The sequence below is a fragment of the Oncorhynchus masou genome, chromosome 28 (assembly GCF_036934945.1).
Source record: "Oncorhynchus masou masou isolate Uvic2021 chromosome 28, UVic_Omas_1.1, whole genome shotgun sequence".
Classification (NCBI taxonomy): domain Eukaryota; kingdom Metazoa; phylum Chordata; class Actinopteri; order Salmoniformes; family Salmonidae; genus Oncorhynchus; species Oncorhynchus masou.
In genome coordinates this window covers 30,908,597-30,927,817 of record NC_088239.1, presented here as the reverse complement: position 1 = coordinate 30,927,817, position 19,221 = coordinate 30,908,597, and positions in this window count along the sequence as shown.

The following is a 19,221-nucleotide window of genomic DNA, read 5'->3' as shown; positions in this document are numbered from 1 at the left end:
ATTTTGGAGAGGCTGATAGGGCATCACCTGTACGCCAAGGCGGAGAAGTGCCTTTTCTTTCAGCAGGTGGTCTCCTTCCTGGGCTATCGGATATCCACCACGGGAGTGGAGATGGAAGAGCAGAGGGTCAGTGCAATACGGTCGTGGCCTGCTCCAGCCAACATAAGGGTGGTGTAGCGCTTCCTACGTTTGGCCAACTAGTTCAGGTGCTTCATTAAGGGTTTCAGCACAGTGGTGGCCCCTCTCACCGGGTATAGCCTGTACTATCGACTGTCTCTCTGCAAAGTACTGGTGGCCCACCTTGGCCCAGGACGTCTCTTCCTGCTCTACCTGCGCACAGAGTAAGACATCGAGACATCTCCCCTATAGCAAACTCCACCCGCTGCCAGTTCCACAACGACCCTGGTCCCATCTCTCCGTGGATTTTGTCACAGGTCTTCCCCCTTTGAAGGGGCACACCACCATCCTGGTTATTGTGGACCCACTCTCTTCGGATTTCTCTGCCTGGTATACCCAATGTTCATGCAAACCACGGAGGATCTCTTCTCTCACGTCTTACGGCACTATGGGATCCCGGAGGACATTGTGTCTGACCGTGGTCCTCAGTTCACCTCCCGTGTCTGGAAGGCCTTCATAGAACGACTGGGGGTCACCTCCGCGTACAGTGCCCAATCTAATGGGCAGGTGGAATGGATAAATCAGGAACTGGGTAGGTACCTTTATAGTTACTGTCAGGACCGGCAAGGGGGGGTGGGCTGCATTTCTTCTTTTGGCAGAATATGCACCAAACTCCCTCCGTCACTCCGCCACTAACCTTACACCTAACCTCAGCGTGTTCTTGGCTATCAGCTGGCCCTGGTACCCTGGCACCAGAGTCAGATCGAGGCTCCGGGGTTGAGCGATTGGTTCCAGTGCACCGAGGAGGTATGGAACACAGCACACATCGTCCTCCAGCAGAAGGCGCAGGCCGATCGTCTCCGCTGTATGGCCCCGGTCTTTCACCTCGGTGGCAGGGTCTGGCTTTCTACGAAGGACCTTCCCCTCTGCCTGCCCTGCTGGAAGCTGAGCCCGCGGTTTGTGGGGGTGAAGCTCCAATGTTCTCAGTTGAGTTATTGCCTCCATGCATCTAGATACCATCTGGGGTCACCTTCGCCATACCCCCGAGAGAGGACAGACCAGAACAACAGTTTAGTTTTGGGAATTACTGAATCAGGAAATCCAGACAACAAATTATTTCTACTACCAGTATTCTTAATACAAATGTCGAAGACAAATGTCATAGTTGAAACAATATTTTTTCAAATTGCCTTTACATTGCCTCCGTTATCATCTTGAGGACCTCTACGCAGAGTTACAGGGTCAGGAAGTTAGAGGGCTAATCCTTAGGGAGAAATCCCAACGATCCACCAGACCCAATCTAGTGAGATTTATAATTAAGCAAGACAAAAACAAAACACACAAGAGCAATACACTTCCTTTTACAGGCAGGCATGTGAACAAAATCAATTTGCATATTTACCAAAGGGCCCCGGGGGACTGGTAATTCCCCCTTTAGACAAAAAAACAACAACACTGCTTGTTAAATCAATATAACAGATAAAATTAGAATCACAACCCTTGATGACTCCACCTTAACTTAATTGTATCCCAAAAGGTAATTCAAGGACTAGAGACAGGTGTCCCTCATTCAGGAGCATCACTTTCTCTCTGTCGTTCTCATGGTACGAATCACACATAGGACTATTTATGAATTATAAACTTCTTCCTAATTATTAGTGTTTACATAGTCCATTTAAATCTCACCCAATATCTCTTGTCTATCAAGGGTGACCAGGCTTCACCAGAAAGTCAGAACAGAGGTCAGAAGTCATTCAACCCCATTAAGTGGGTGTTTCTTTCCCTGTACCTGATTTACAAACATTTTGTAAATCAGGTTTATGTTGGGTTTTTCAGTATATTTCTTATCAAGAGAATGTACATTTGTGCAACCAAAACTCGGACATTAGATACTTCAGAAAATGTTGTGTGTGGTAAAACGTAGGATAAAAACAAACAAAATGGCCAGGCCTTACATAATTTGAGAGCTCCCTTAACAGCTGGTCCTGGGTACCTTTATACTAACTGTTCTCCCAAGGCACCTGCCTCAGAAAGCATTTCAAAGGGAGAGATACAGAATCATTGTTAAACTGATCAGAAAACTTGATAGTGGACATTCCATAAGTCTTGTGTCACGTTCTGACCTTTATTTCCTTTGTTTTGTCTTTATTTAGTATGGTCAGGGCGTGAGTTGGGGTGGGCAGTCTATTGTTTGTGTTTCTATGTTTGGTTTCTGTTTCGGCCTAGTATGGTTGTCAATCAGTATCAGTTGTCAATCACGCTGTGTTTTGGTCCGATTCCTGTTACTCCTCTTCAGACGAAGAGGAAATGTGTCGTTACAGAAACATCCACCAACAGAGGACCAAGCGGCGTGGTAATGGGCAGCAGAAACAGCGGCCGAAGACACAGGACTCATGGACTTGGGAGAAAATTCTAGACATGAGAGGACCCTGGGCACAGGCAGGGGAATATCGCCGCCCCAAAGCAGAGCTGGAGGCAGCAAAGGCAGAGAGGCGCTGGTATGAGGAAACATGGCTGGCATGGAAGCCCGATAGTTAGCCCCAACAATTTATTGGGCGAGGCATACGGGGAGTGTGGCGGGTTCAGGTAGGAGACCTGCGCCAACTTCCCGTGCTTACCGGAGAGCGAGAGGGACCGGACAGGCACCGTGTTATGCGGTGGAGCGCACGGTGTCCACAGTGCGTGTGCATAGCCCGGTACGGTACATTCCAGCTCCTCGTATCGGCCAGGCTAGAGTGGGCATCGAGCCAGGTGCCATGAAGCCGGCTCTACGCATCTGGTGTCCAGTGGGCTGGCGTACATGGCACCAGCCTTACGCATGGTGTCCCCGGTTCGCCAGCACAGCCCAGTGCGGGCTATTTCCCCTCGCCGCACTGGCCTGGCTACGAGGAGCATTCAACCAGGTAAGGTTGGGCAGGCTCGGTGCTCAAGAGCTCCAGTGCACCTGCACGATCCGGTCTATCCGGTGCCACCTCCAAGCACCAGCCCTCCGGTGGCAGCCCCCCGCACCAGGCTGTCTCTCCGTCTTCTCCCTACAGGTGCTCCCGCGTGTCCAGCGCTGCCAGAGCCTTGCTCCTGCCCAGCACTGTCAGAGTCTCCCGTCTCTCCTGAGCCACCAGAGTCTCCCGTCTGTCCTGAGCCGCCAATCAGCCAGGAACCGCCAGAGCCACCAGTCATCCAGGATCCGCCAGAGCCGCCAGTCAGCCAGGATCCGCCAGAGCCGCCAGTCAGCCAGGATCCGCCAGAGCCGCCAGTCAGCCAGGATCCGCCAGAGCCGCCATTCAGCCATGTGCCGCCAGAGCCGTCAGCCAGCCATGTGCCGCCAGAGCTGTCAGCCAGCCAGGAGCCGCCAGCCAGGAGCCGCCAGAGCCGTCAGTCAGCCAGGAGCCTCCAGAGCCGTCAGTCAGCCAGGAGCCGCCAGATCCACCAGCCAACCAGGGGCCGCCAGAGCCACCAGCCAGCCAGGATCCGCCAGAGCCGCCAGTAAGCCAGGATCCGCCAGAGCCGCCAGTCAGCCAGGATCCGCCAGTCAGCCAGGATCCGCCAGAGCCGCCATTCAGCCATGTGCCGCCAGAGCCGTCAGCCAGCCATGTGCCGCCAGAGCTGTCAGCCAGCCAGGAGCCGCCAGTCAGCCAGGAGCCGCCAGATCCAACAGCCAACCAGGGGCCGCCAGAGCCACCAGCCAGCCAGGAGCCACCAGAGCCGCCAGCCAGCCAGGAGCCGCCATAGCCGCCAGCCAGCCAGGCGCCGCCAGAGCCGTCAGTCAGCCAGGATCTGCCAGAGCCGTCAGTCAGCCAGGATCTGCCTGAGCCAGATTCGCCCTTCACTCCGGAGCTGCCATAGTCTCCCGCCTGTCCGGCGCCGCCGGAGGCGTCCTTCACTCCAGCGCTGCCGGAGTCTCCCGCCTGTCCGGCGCTGCTGGAGTCTCCTGCCTATTCGGGTCCAGGGTCGGTGGCGAGGGTCGCCGCTTTAAAGAGGCCACGGAGGAGGGTGAAGAGGCGCACTAGAACTATGGTGAAGTGGGGTCCATGTCCCGTGCCTGAACCGCTACAGCGGACAGACGCCCACCCAGACCCTCCCCTATAGGTTCAGGTTTTGCAGCCGGAGTCCGCACCTTTGGGGGGGGGTACTGTCACATTCTGACCTTTATTTCCTTTGTTTTGTCTTTATTTGGTATGGTCAGGGCGTGAGTTGGGGTGGGCAGTCTATTGTTTGTGTTTCTATGTTTGGTTTCTGTTTCAGCCTAGTATGGTTGTCAATCAGAGGCAGGTGTCATTAGTTGTCTCTGATTGAGAATCATACCTAGGTAGCCTGGGTTTCACTGTTTGTTCGTGGGTGTTTGTTTCCTGTGTCAGTGTTTGTGCCACACAGGACTGTTTCGTTTATATTCACTTTGTTATTTTGTATTCTGTCGTGTTCAGTTTATATTATTAAAACATGGACACTTACCACGCTGCGTTTTGGTCCGATTCCTGTTACTCCTCTTCAGACGAAGAGGAAATGTGTCGTTACAGAAACATCCACCAACAGAGGACCAAGCGGCGTGGTAATGGGCAGCAGAAACAGCGGCCGAAGACACAGGACTCATGGACTTGGGAGGAAATTCTAGACATGAGATGACCCTGGGCACAGGCAGGGGAATATCGCCACCCCAAAACAGAGCTGGAGGCAGCAATGGCAGAGCCGTCAGTCAGCCAGGAGCCGCCAGATCCGCCAGCCAACCAGGGGCCGCCAGAGACGCCAGCCAGCCAGGAGCCGCCAGAGCCGCCAGCCAGCCAGGCGCCGCCAGAGCCGTCAGTCAGCCAGGATCCGCCAGAGCCGTCAGTCAGCCAGGATCTGCCAGAGCCATCAGTCAGCCAGGATCTGCCAGAGCCAGATTCGCCCTTCACTCCGGAGCTGCCGGAGTCTCCCGCCTGTCCGGCGCTGCCGGAGCCGTCCTTCACTCCAGCGCTGCCGGAGTCTCCCGCCCGTCCGGCGCTGCTGGAGTCTCCCGCCTATTCGGGACCCATTTCTAGGGTCCCCAGTCCAGGGTCGGTGGCAAGGGTCGCCGCTTTAAAGAGGCCACGGAGGCGGGCGAAGAGGCGCACTAGAACTATGGTGAAGTGGGGTCCATGTCCCGCGCCAGAACCGCCACCACGGACAGACGCCCACCCAGACCCTCCCCTATAGGTTCAGGTTTTGCAGCCGGAGTCCGCACCTTTGGGGGGGGGTAATGTCACGTTCTGACCTTTATTTCCTTTGTTTTGTCTTTATTTAGTATGGTCAGGGCGTGAGTTGGGGTGGGCAGTCTATGTTTGTGTTTCTATGTTTGGTTTCTGTTTCGGCCTAGTATGGTTCTCAATCAGAGGCAGGTGTCGTTAGTTGTCTCTGATTGAGAATCATACCTAGGTAGCCTGGGTTTCACTGTTTGTTCGTGGGTGTTTGTTTCCTGTGTCAGTGTTTGTGCCACACAGGACTGTTTCATTTATATTCACTTTGTTATTTTGTATTCTGTCATGTTCAGTTTATATTATTAAAACATGGACACTTGTTCGATCCCTGTTACTCCTCTTCAGACGAAGAGGAAATCTGTCGTTACATCTTGGAAGAAAGAAAATAACAAATTGAATCAGTCCTAAAAATTCTTAATCTTAATTGAGTTTACTGCATCTTGGGCAGGGAGTCTCGATTAAACCATGCGTATACAGAATTATACTTCAGACACATCAGATGATACAGTGTCCTGACAAGGGGAATAGGCACCTTCTAAAGTAAAAATCCCAGAGCCCCTCTCTTCTAATCTTATAATTTTGTACCTGTTGGATAATAATTTTGTACCTGGGACATAAACTAGTCAAAATATGAAACCTGCTGTTTAACAAATCTGCTACGACCTTCAAAATGTTGGTGCTAGCTTATCAGCTCAATATTCGGTACTAAAACATTTACTTGGAGCCACTTCAATTCTGGACACAGTTCCATGTAATCAAAACAAATTATTGTTTTAGAAGACATTACCTTCTAACTTAAATCACTGGTGCTACCCAAACTACAGAATTCAGTAATAATAATTTGAAAATGTCAAAAATGTGTCTTATTCAATTATTTAAACCAAATGTCCCACTGTGTCCCTTACAGCCTGTTTGAGTTCAGTGAGTACTATTTATTTTCCACAGGAAGCTTATCTTTAACCCAAATAAAAGATGGCGGCCTCTAATTTAATATCAGTCCCAATGCTCAATCCCTCTGTTTGTCATGTGACCTTTTATTGAAACATTTCATTTTACTTTTACAAATGACTAAGACATTGCATTATTAGAGTGCTATCTGAAAGCCACTAACTTCACCATTCACTTTGTTACTTTCACTAGTCTCCATATCTGTTTCCTTCAACTAGGACTCCCTTCTTTTCTCTACTGCTAATATAGTCGGATCACTCTCAAACAATGGTCTGCTTTTACCCCTATTGCAAGGTTTAAATACAAAACAAACATGATAACTTTCTCCATATCGGAAGGCATTGTTTTAATTTTAGTCTACCCTAACAGTTTTACTCTATGTATTTTTGTCACGCCTTGGTCTTAGTATTTTGTGTTTTAGTTTATTAGTTAGTCAGACCAGGGTGTGACATGGGTTATTGTATTGTATTTTCTTATTGGGGTTTGTAGTAGTTGGGATTGTAGCTGATTAGGGGTGTGTGTGTTTAATAGGTTTGGCTGCCTGAGGCGGTTCTCAATCAGAGTCAGGTGATTCTCGTTGTCGCTGATTGGGAACCGTATTTAGGTAGCCTGGTTTTTGCTTTGTATTTGGTGGGTGATTGTTCCTGTCTCTGTGTAGTGTGCACCAGTCAGGCTGTAATTGGTTTCACGTTCTGTTTGTTATTTTTGTATTTATTAGTTATTCGTGTATAGTTCGTTCGTTTGTCTTCACTAAATAAACATGAGTAACTTACACGCTGCATTTCGGTCCGACTCTCTTTCAACTAAAGAAGAACGCCGTTACAGAATCACCCACCAAACACGGACCGAGCAGCGTGTCAACAGGCAGGAGCAGCGCAAAGAGGAGCCGCATTTTAAGGATTTCTGGACATGGGAGGAAATCCTTGACGGAAGAGGACCCTGGGCTAAACCAGAGGAGTGTAGCCGCCCTAAAGTGCAGCAGGCGAAGAGGAAACAGGAGCTACACGAAAGGCAACAGAAGCAGCTTCAGTGGGAGAGGCTACACCATTTGGAGAATTGGACATGGGAGGAGGAACTGGACGGAAAAGGACCCTGGGCTCAGCCTGGTGAATATCGCCGCCCCAAGGAGGAATTAGAAGCGGCTAAAGCGGAGAGGCGCAAGTATGAGGAGGCAGCACGGCGACGTGGATGGAAGCCCGAAAAGCAGCCCCAAAGATTTTTTGGGGGGGGGCTATCAGGGAGTATGGCTGCGTCAGGTAGGAGACCTGTGCGATCTCCCTGTGCGTACCGGGGGGCTAGAGAGACCGGGCAGGCACCGTGTTATGCAGTGGTGCGCACGGTGTCCCCAGTGTGGGTGCATAGCCCGGTGCGGTATATTTCAGCTCTGCGTATCGGCCGGGCTAGATTGAGCGTCGAGCCTAATGCTATGAAGCCGGCTCTACGCATCCGGTCTCCAGTGCGTCTCCTTGGGCCGGCTTACATGGCACCAGCCTTGCGCTCGGTGTCTCCGGTTCGCCTACATAGCCCAGTGCGGGCTATTTCTCCTCACAGCACGGGCAGGGCAACTGAGAGTATTCAACCAGGTAAGGTTGGGCAGGCTCGGTGCTCAAGAGCTCCAGTGCGCCTGCACGGTCCGGTCTATCCAGAACCACCTCCACACCCCAGCCCTCCAGTAGCAGCTCCCCGCACAAGGCTTCCTGTGCGTGTCCTCGGCCAAATACCACCAGTGCCAGCACCACGCATCAGGCCTTCAGTGCGCCTCACCTGTTCAGCGCAGCCAGCGCTTTCTCCCTCTCCTGCGCTGTCGGAGTCTCCCGTCTGTTCAGCGGTTCTAGAGCCTTCCTCCTCTACAGCGCTGCCGGAGCCTCCTGCCTGTATAGAGCAGCCTGAGCTGCCATTTTACATGGAGCAGCCAGAGCTGTCAGTCTGCATAGAGCAGCCAGAGCTGCCAGTCTGCATGGAGCAGCTAGTCTGTATAGAGCAGCCTGAGCTGCCAGTCTACATGGAGCAGCCAGAGCTGTCAGTCTGCATAGAGCAGCCAGAGCTGCCAGTCTGCATGGAGCAGCTAGTCTGCATGGAGCAGCCAGAGCTGCCAGTCTGCAAAGAGCTGCCAGTCTGCATGGAGTTGCTAGTCTGCATGGAGCAGCTAGAGCTGCTAGTCTGCATGGAGCAGCTAGAGCTGCAAGTCTGCAAGGAGCTGCCAGTCTCCATGAAGCCGCCAGAGCTGTCAGTCAGTATGGAGCATCCAGAGCCGCCAATCAGCATGGAGCAGCCAGAGCCGTCAGTCAGCATGAAGCAGCCAGATCTGCCAGTCAGCCAGACTCTTCCAGATCTGCCAGTCAGCCAGACTCTTCCAGATCCGCCAGACAGCCAGACTCTTCCAGATCTGCCAGTCAGCCAGACTCTTCCAGATCTGCTATTCAACCAGATTTTTCCAGATCTGCCAGTCAACCAGACTCTTCCAGATCTGCCAGTCAGCCAGACTCTTCCAGATCTGCCAGTCAGCCAGACTCTTCCAGATCTGCCAGTCAGCCAGACTCTTCCAGATCTGCCAGTCAGCCAGACTCTTCCAGATCTGCCAGACAGCCAGACTCTTCCAGATCTGCCAGTCAACCAGACTCTTCCAGATCTGCCAGTCAACCAGACTCTTCCAGATCCGCCAGTCAGCCAGGATCTGCCAGATCTGCTAGTCAGCCAGGATCCTCCAGTCAGCCAGGATCTGCCAGATCTGCTAGTCAGCCAGGATCCGCCAGTCGGCCAGGATCCGCCAGTCGGCCAGGATCCGCCAGTCGGCCAGGAACCGCCAGTCAGCCAGGATCCGCCAGTCAGCCAGGATCTGCCGGATTCAACTGCCTGGCTGGGCTTCATCTCAGTACTGGGCTTCTTCTCAGTACTGGGCTGCCCCTCAGTCCCGGGCTGCCCCTCAGTCCCGGGCTGCCCCTCAGTCCCGAGCTGCCTCAGTCCCGAGCTGCCCCTCAGTCCCGAGCTGCTCCTCTGTTATGTAGGGTTCTGGGTGAGGACTATTCGGCCATGGTCGGCGGTTAGGGTGAATTATCCATGGACGCGAAGGGGAGGAACAATGACATTTATGAAGTGGGGTCCACGTCCGGAGCCGGAACCGCCACCATGGACAGACGCCCACCCGGACCCTCCCTATGGTTTTGAGGTGCGTTCGGGAGTCCGCACCTTAGGGGGGGGTTCTGTCACGCCTTGGTCTCAGTATTTTGTGTTTTAGTTTATTAGTTAGTCAGACCAGGGTGTGACATGGGTTATTGTATTGTATTTTCTTATTGGGGTTTGTAGTAGTTGGGATTGTAGCTGATTAGGGGTGTGTGTGTTTAATAGGTTTGGCTGCCTGAGGCGGTTCTCAATCAGAGTCAGGTGATTCTCGTTGTCGCTGATTGGGAACCGTATTTAGGTAGCCTGGTTTTTGCTTTGTATTTGGTGGGTGATTGTTCCTGTCTCTGTGTAGTGTGCACCAGTCAGGCTGTAATTGGTTTCACGTTCTGTTTGTTATTTTTGTATTTATTAGTTATTCGTGTATAGTTCGTTCGTTTGTCTTCACTAAATAAACATGAGTAACTTACACGCTGCATTTCGGTCCGACTCTTTCAACTAAAGAAGAACGCCGTTACAATTTTTCACCTATTTCTGTTGGATATTCACTTTCTGCGTCACACTTATTAAATGTCTATTATTTTAAGATTAACATGTAATGCGCTGAATTTATAAAATGCATCGGCCAATTCAGAAGGGAAGAGAAAATTTGGAGGGAGTTTCCTTTTTTAAGGTAGCTCTCAAGACTAGAGTCTCTTTCTGGGATCAACTTTCACAATAACTGGGCTGGCACTGTCTATGAGTCAAAATAGGTGGTGTGCTCTGTCCATACTAAGTCTCTACCTAGCAAGTTAAACTCTAGTAACCCTTTATACATTCACACATTGTTACTTTATCAAATCTAGTAACCCATTATACTATTCATTTATCTTAATACTTTTTACACCACTTACATGTGGGTGTACAAGTTGTATATCATTATATATTTTTTCTATTTCTACTTCATCAAATCTCGTAACCCATTATACTCTTCATATGTTATTTTATTTCTAGTAACCGATTATACTTCCTTTACACTAGTGTTCTCTAGTGACAGCATATTCAGGAATAGTACTTTCTCCTTTTTTTATCTCCACATACATAATAATGTTTTACCATCAAACTCCACTGATGAGACATGTTATCCTCGTTATCCTCGTTATCTCTAATGAGTCATGTTACCCTCTGAGACACGTCATCCTCATTACTAATGAAATATGTTATCCTCTACCTGTAGAGCCGACGGCGGAGGTGGACTTAGGTATTTACATCCACACCACCCAATGTGCATCTTCAACCGTGCTAAATGCCTACAATAACAATAATACTTGTGTTATTATCAGTGGTTCAGACCACGTAGACTTTTCTATTGTTACATCCTATGCACCATATGTATCTTCAACGGTTCTTGACGATACTTCCTATAAATATAAAACACCCCGTGCTCAATAACACCTTGTGCTATGAGTCCCAGACTATGATGGGCAGTGGTGGATGAAACCCCTAGATAACAGAACCGTAGGTAATGTTATAGATTGAAAAACTCAGCTCTCACAGAACTGGAAAACTCAGCTCACACAGAACTAGTTGGGGTATTCATTCAGACCTCTTTCACACCATGAGCTAGTCCTCTGACAGCTCTCATTCACTCAGTACTTAATTGTCAATTTCAATCCTCTTATTATACAAATTTCAATCAGCTTATTATACAAATTTCAAACCTCCTTGTTATCCAAATTTCAATCAGCTTAATATCCAAATCCTTTCCACACTCACACTTTCACACTCTGTAATCTCCTTTGCTACCCCATGTGCATCATCAAAAATTATCTGTTGTTACATCCTATGCACCATATACTGTACACTACCGTTAAAGGTTTGTGGTCACTTAGAAATGTCCTTGTTTTTGAAAGAAAACCTTTTTTTGTCCATTAAAATAACGTCAAGTTGATCAGAAATACAGTGTAGACATTTTTATTGTTGTAAATGACTATTGAATCTGGAAATAGCTGATGTTTTTATGGAATATCTACATAGGTGTCAGGACCCGGTTTCGAACCTGGGTCTCCGGAGTGAGAAACAGTCACTTAACCAACTGAGCCACGAATAGACAGCAGAACCCAGAAGATGAGGCAGACACAGCAGTACTTAAGACGGTGTATTTAATAAAGAAAAAATCCTAAAAAACAAAAAATGGCAAATCCAAAAGGTGGTAGGAAAAAACACATAAAGACCTCAAAAGAAACTCACCAAAAATAAACAAAAACAAGAATACCACAAGAACTTCACCCGGAATCGACAAGAGCACACAGAACACTAGGGCAGGGTGCTAACATACAAACACAGAGCACAGAACTGAGGGAAACAAAGGGTTTAAATACAATCAGGGAAAACGAGACACAGGTGCAAATAATAATGGGGATCAAGGGAAAAACATAGGGACAAAAAGCACAATGGGGACATCTACTGACAAAAACCCGGAACAACCCTGGCCAAATCCTGACAGAATCCCCCCTAGGAACGGCTCCTGACGTTCCTACCAGCTCTCTCAGGGTGGAGGACCCTGAACTGACGAATGAGGTCAGGGTCCAGGATGTCTTTGGCAGGAACCCAGGAGCGCTCCTCAGGACCGTAGCCTTCCCAGTCCACCAGATACTGCCAGGACCGCTGCACCCGGCGGGAATCCAGTATCCGGTGGACGGTATAAGCCGGCTGGCCTCCAATGACACGAGGCGGAGGGGGAGGTCTGTCTGCCGGGACAAGGGGAGAAAAAACAACAGGTTTTAACAATGACACATGAAATGTGGGATTAATCTTAAGGGATCTGGGTAAGTGTAGGCGATAAGAAACTGGGTTAACTCTCCTGGCAACCTTGAAGGGACCGATGTATTTTTGGGACAGCTTGCGAGACTCCACCCGTAGAGGTAAGTCTCTTGTGGAAAGCCAGACTCTCTGGCCGGGGCGCAGGGTAGGCCCGGGACGGCGACGTCTGTTGGCTTGTTGTTGATACCTCTGTGAGGAACGCATCAGATTAAGACGGGTCTTCCTCCACATAAGCCGACAGCGTCTGACGAACCTCAAGGCTGAAGGCACTCTGACTTCTGCCTCCTGGTCCGGGAACAATGGAGGAGCATAGCCAAACTGACACTCGTGCGGGGACATACCAGTGGAGGAGGAGCGCAAGGTGTTGTGCGCGTATTCGGCCCAAACAATAAAGGATGACCATGTGGACGGGTTGTCACGAGTCATACATCGGAGGGTGGTTTCCAGCTCTTGATTCATCCTCTCTGTTTGGCCGTTGGACTCCGGATGGTACCCTGAAGATAGACTGGCAGAAGCCCCCATGAGTTGGCAGAAGGCCTTCCAAAACCTTGAGGCGAACTGGGGACCTCTGTCAGAAACCACATCTTGAGGAATGCCGAAGACTCGGAACACATGATTAATTACCAACTCAGCCGTTTCCTTGGCAGAAGGTAACTTAGTCAGAGGGACGAACCTGGCCGCCTTTGAAAACCTGTCGATTATGACTAGGATAGTAGTATTGCCATGGGATGGAGGAAGTCCAGTAATAAAGTCCAATGAGATATGGGACCAGGGTCTGTGGGGAACAGGTAAAGGGTGAAGGAGTCCTTGAGGGCGGAGGTGAGAAGATTTGCCCTGGCAGCACACGGGGCAGGCATTGACGAAAGTGGCAACGTCTTCTCTTATGGTAGGCCACCAGAACTTACGCTGGATGAACTCCAAGGTGCGACCTACGCCCGGATGACAGGTGAGGCGAGAGGAGTGCCCCCACAGAAGGAACTGAGTCCTCACTGCCTTGGGGACAAACAACCGATTGGCAGGGCCTCCTTTAGGGTCCGGTTCGCTAGCTTGAGCACGTCTCACGGTATCCTCAACTTGCCACGAGATCGGAGCCACAATCTTAGCAGCAGGAAGGACAGGCATGTCCGTGTCATCTCGAATGGCAGGAGCGTAGACTCGGGACAGGGCATCCGGTTTGAGATTCTTCGACCCGGGCCGATAGGTGAGGATAAACTGGAATCGATTGAAGAAAAGAGACCATCTAGCTTGTCTAGAGTTCAATCGCTTCGCCTGCTGGATATACTCCAGATTTTTGTGGTCCGTAAGCACTTGAAACGGGTGAGAAGCCCCTCGAGCCAGTGTCTCCATTCCTTCAATGCCATCTTAACCGCTAGGAGTTCACGATCCCCCACATCGTAGTTCCTCTCAGTCGGGGTAAGCCGGTGTGAGAAGAAAGCGCACGGATGAAGCTTCTTGTCTTCACCCCTCTGAGACAGGACAGCTCCAACACCAACCTCTGATGCGTCTACCTCCACCACAAATGGTTCATCCGTAGTCGGTAGTATCAGGATGGGAGCAGAGAGGACGCGCTGCTTGAGTCCTTGGAAGGCCGTCTCAGCTTCTCTTCCCCACAAAAACCTTGCATTGCCACCTTTGGTTAAAGCTGAGAGAGGAGCTGCCACCAAACTGAAGTTCTTGATGAACTTGCGGTAAAAGTTTGTGAAGCCCAGGAAACGCTGAACATCCTTAACGGATTTGGGGGTGGGCCAATCCGCTACCGCCCCTACCTTCCTAGGGTCCATTTGGACTCGACCGGGTTCCACTACAAATCCCAGGAATTGTACTCGGGATGAATGGAATTCACATTTTTCCGGCTTAACGTACAGATGGCTGTCCAGGAGGCGTTTGAGTACTTGTCTGACATGCTTAGTGTGTTCTTGAAGGGAGCTCGAAAAGATGAGGATGTCATCCAAGTAAACGAACACAAATATGTTAAGCATATCCCTAAGCACATTGTTTATGAGCGCTTGGAACACCGCTGGGGCGTTGGTCAGGCCGAAGGGCATCACCAAGTATTCATAGTGACCAGTAGGCGTGTTGAAAACGGTCTTCCACTCGTCACCAGGTCTGATCCGCACAAGATGGTATGCGTTCCGCAGGTCAAGCTTAGTGAAAACAACTGCTTCCTGGAGCAGCTCGAAGGCTGTGGCCATAAGGGGTAGCGGGTAACGGTTACGGACGGTTATGTCATTGAGTCCCCGGTAGTCGATGCAAGGACGTAATCCACCGTCTTTCTTGGCCACAAAGAAAAACCCTGCTCCCGCCGGGGAGGTGGATGGACGCATGAGGCCTGCTTCCAGAGCGTCCTTGATGTAGGTATCCATAGCAGCTCGTTCGGGTGGAGATAGGGAAAAGATCCGACCCCTGGGGGGGCAAGTGCCCGGAAACAGGTCGATGGGACAATCGTAAGGTCTATGGGGTGGTAGCATGGTGGCCCTCTGTTTGCTAAACACCAGTTTGAGGTCATGGTAACACTCGGGAACTCGGGTCAGGTCGATGGATTCTAAAGACTCGGGAGTAGAACTCGGGAATTCTGGAAGATACAAGTAGCTTGGCACGTAGGACCCCACTGCTTGATAGTGCCCACAGACCAGTCGATGTGAGGGTTATGGCTGTGAAGCCAGGGGTATCCAAGGACGAGAGGGAACTCGGAACAGGAGATCAAATGAAAGTTCATCAATTCCTGGTGTTGTGAAACTGAAAGTCTCAAGGAGGTAGTGACATGAGTGACAAGTCCAGATCCCAAAGGGCTTCCATCCAATGTAGTAACCCTCATGGGGTCACTTAGAGGTTCAGAGGGAACGCCATTCTCCTTCGCCCAGACACCATCCATGAAGTTACCTGCGGCTCCAGAGTCTACCAAGGCTTGAAGGTGAAGCTTGTGGTTGTCCCAGGAGAGGGTGACTGGAATGAGCAGACGGGAGTTGGACGGATGGGAGGAGGTTATGTTTCCCGTTACAGTTCCCCCGGTCTGTACGGGACAGAGCGTTTCCCTGGAGCCCGGGACACGTGGAACGGAAATGGCCCGGTTTGCCGCAATATAGACAGCGTCGCTCCCTCATCCGGCGGTCTCTCTCAGCCTGGGAGATGCGTCCAATCTGCATGGGTTCCGGTGGAGCCAGCGATGATAAAGGTGGGGACTCGGAGCTGGGACTGATAGGAGCTAGAGGTCTACGGTTGAGTTCTCTCTCTCTCAGACGCTGGTCAATGCGTGAGGCCAACTTGATCAGGGACTCGAGATTGTCCGGTGGTTCCCGAGTGGCCAGTTCATCTTGGATAGTGTCGGAAAGGCCTTTCAGAAAGCACACCGTGAGCGCCTCGTTGTTCCAGCCACTCGCTGCTGCCACCGTGCGGAACTGGATGGCATAGTCCGTCACGCTGCGCCAACCTTGATGGAGAGTCAGGAGCTGTTTGGCTGAGTCAGAACCACTGCTTGGGCCTTGAAACACTCGTTTGAATTCCTCAGCAAAGGCAGAGTAGCTGGCACAGCAGGAACTATGGGCATCCCACACAGCAGTAGCCCAGGCCAGGGCTTTTTCCGACAGCAGGGTGATGATATATGCGATCTTAGACCGGTCGGTGGGAAACGACGAGGGTTGCAGCTCAAAGGAGAGAGAACATTGAGTGAGAAAGCCTTTACAAGCACTTGGATCACCTGAGAACCGTTGGGGAGGTGGAAGACGAGGTTCAGCCAGGGGGTTAACTGCCATGGGTACGTGAACCTGAGGTACTGGGACGGAAACTGTTGCCGGGGTAAGTCGATCAGATATTTGCTTAATGGAAGTCAGCATCTCCACAGAAGATGAGAATGTCTAGCCATTAAGGCCTCTTGCTGAACCAGGGCGGCTTCGTGGCGTTGGACAGTCTCCTGGTGGTGGGACAGCGTGGCAAAAAGGTCCTGGGAACTGGCTGCCTCTGGGTTCATTTTTGGCTCTGTGTTTCTGTCAGGACCCGGTTTTGAACCTGGGTCTCCGGAGTGAGAAACAGTCACTTAACCAACTGAGCCACGAATAGACAGCAGAACCCAGAAGATGAGGCAGACACAGCAGTACTTAAGACGGTGTATTTAATAAAGAAAAAATCCTAAAAAACAAAAAATGGCAAATCCAAAAGGTGGTAGGAAAAAACACAAAAAGACCTCAAAAGAAACTCACCAAAAATAAACAAAAACAAAAAACAGAATACCACAAGAACTTCACCCGGAATCGACAAGAGCACACAGAACACTAGGGCAGGGTGCTAACATACAAACACAGAGCACAGAACTGAGGGAAACAAAGGGTTTAAATACAATCAGGGGAAACGAGACACAGGTGCAAATAATAATGGGGATCAAGGGAAAAACATAGGGACAAAAAGCACAATGGGGACATCTACTGACAAAAACCCGGAACAACCCTGGCCAAATCCTGACAATAGGTGTACAGAGGCCCATTATCAGCAACCATCACTCCTGTGTTCCAATAGCACGTTGTGTTAGCTAATCCAAATATATCATTTTAAAAGGCTAATTGATCATTAGAAAACCCTTTTGCAATTATGTTGTGCACCAGGGCCTCACACTCATCTTTCTATTCTGGTTAGAGCCATTTTGCGCTGTTCTGTGAAGGGAGTAGTACACAGCGTTGTACGAGATCTTCAGTTTCTTGCCAATTTCTCGCATGGAATAGCCTTCGTTTCTCAGAACAAGAATAGACTGATGAATTGCAGAAGAAGTTCTTTGTTTCTGGCCATTTTGAGCCTGTAATCGAACCCACAAATGCTGATGGTCCAGATACTCAACTAGTCTAAAGAAGGCCAGTTTAATTGCTTCTTAAATAAGCACAACAGTTTTCAGCTGTGCTAACATAATTTGAAAAGGGTTTTCTAATGATAAATTAACCTTTTAAATGATACATTTGGATTAGTTAACACAACGTGCCATTGGAACCCAGGAGAGATGGTTGTTAATGGGCCTCTGTACGCCTATGTACAGTTGAAGTTGGAAGTTTATATACACCTTAGCCAAATACATTTAAACTCAGTTTTTCACAATTCCTGACATTTAATACTAGTAGATATTCCCTGTTTTAGGTCAGTTCGGATCACCACTTTATTTTAAGAATGTGACATGTCAGAATAATAGTAGAGAGAATGATTAATTTCAGCTTTTATTTCTCTCATCACATTCCCAGTGGATCAGAAGTATACATACACTCAATTCATATATTTGGTAGCATTGCCTTTAAAATATTTAACTTGGGCCAAACGTTTTGGGTAGCCTTCCACGAGCTTCCCACAATAAATTGGGTGAATTTTGGCCCATTCCTCATGACAAAGCTGGTGTAACTGAGTCAGGTTTGTAGGCCTCCTTGCTCGCGCAAACCTCTTAAGTTCTGCCCACAAATTTTCTATGGGATTGAGGTCAGGGCTTTGTGATGGCCACTCCAATATCTTGATTTGGTTGTCCTTAAGCCAATTTGCCACAACGTTGGAAGTATGCTTGGGGACATTGTCCATTTTCCTGACTGATGTCTTGAGATGTTGCATCCACAATTGTTCTCCTTATTTTGTAAGGTTCACCAGTCCCTCCTGCAGCAAAGCACCCCCACAACATGATGCTGCCACCCCTGTACTTCACGGTTGGGATAGTGTTCTTCGGCTTGCAAGCCTCACCCTTTTTCCTCCAAACATAACGATGGTCATTATGGCCAAACAGTTCAATTTTTTGTTTCATCAGACCAGAGGACATTTCTCCAAAAAGTATGATCTTTGTCCCATGTGTAGTTGCAAACCATGGTCTAGCTTTTTTATGGCGGTTTTGGAGCAGTGGTTTCTTCCTTACTGAGTGGCCTTTCAGGTTATGTCGATATAGGACTCGTTTTACTGTGGATATAGATACTTTTGAACCTGTTTCCTCCAGCATCTTCACAAGGTCCTTTGCTGTTCTTCTGGAATTGATTTGCATTTTTCACACCAAAGTACGTTCATCTCTAGGAGACAGAACGCATCTCCTTCCTGAGCGGAATGACGGCTGCGTGGTCCCATGGTGTTTATACTTGTGTACTGTTGTTTGTACAGATGAACGTGGTACCTTCAGGCATTTGGAAATTGCTCCCAAGGATGAACCAGACTTCTGGAGATCTACCATTTTTTTCTGAGGTCTTGACTGATTTCTTTTGATTTTCCCATGATGTCAAGCAAAGAGGCACTAAGTTTGAAGGTAGGCCTTGAAATACACCCACAGTTACGCCTCCAATTGACTCAGATAATGTCTATTAGCCTATCAGAAGCTTCTAAAGCCATGACATAATTTTCTGGAATTTTCCAAGCTGTTAAAAGGCACAGCCAACTTAGTGTATGTAAACTTCCCACTCACAAATTGTGATACAGTGAATTATAAGTGAAATAATCTGTCTGTAAACAATTGTTGGAAAAATGACTTGTGTCATGCACAAAGTAGATGTCCTAACCGACTTGCCAAAACTATAGTTTGTTAAAAAGAAATTTGTGGAGTAGTTGAAAAACGAGTTTTAATGACTCCAACCTAAATATATGTAAACTTCAGACTTCAACTGTAGATATTCTTTAAAAAAATCAAGCTGGAGAGGTCACAGTCAAACTTAGATGCATAAAGTACCGGTCTGATGTGATGGCTCCCCTGCGGCAGTCCTGTTAGTTCTCTTATATACTGCTTACAAAGACAAGTTATATTTGCATGATTAGGTTATTCATTAATCATAATTAATTTATCATTAACATTTGGTTCATGCATGTGACCCACCAATACCTCACGAGGCTTCTTCTCTCCAAGCTGAGAACTTGAAACTGATAATATCCTTTCGTTCTCAAAACAAGGTTTTGGGCATACTGCCAAGTTGCAGATACTGATAGTGAGGATTGTTCAATCAGTCACTTGCATGAACACAGAAATATGTTATCAGAAAAGCAGAAACATAAAATGTTCCATCATAGTGTACTGCTGGAATTATATCATGCACAAGCTCCA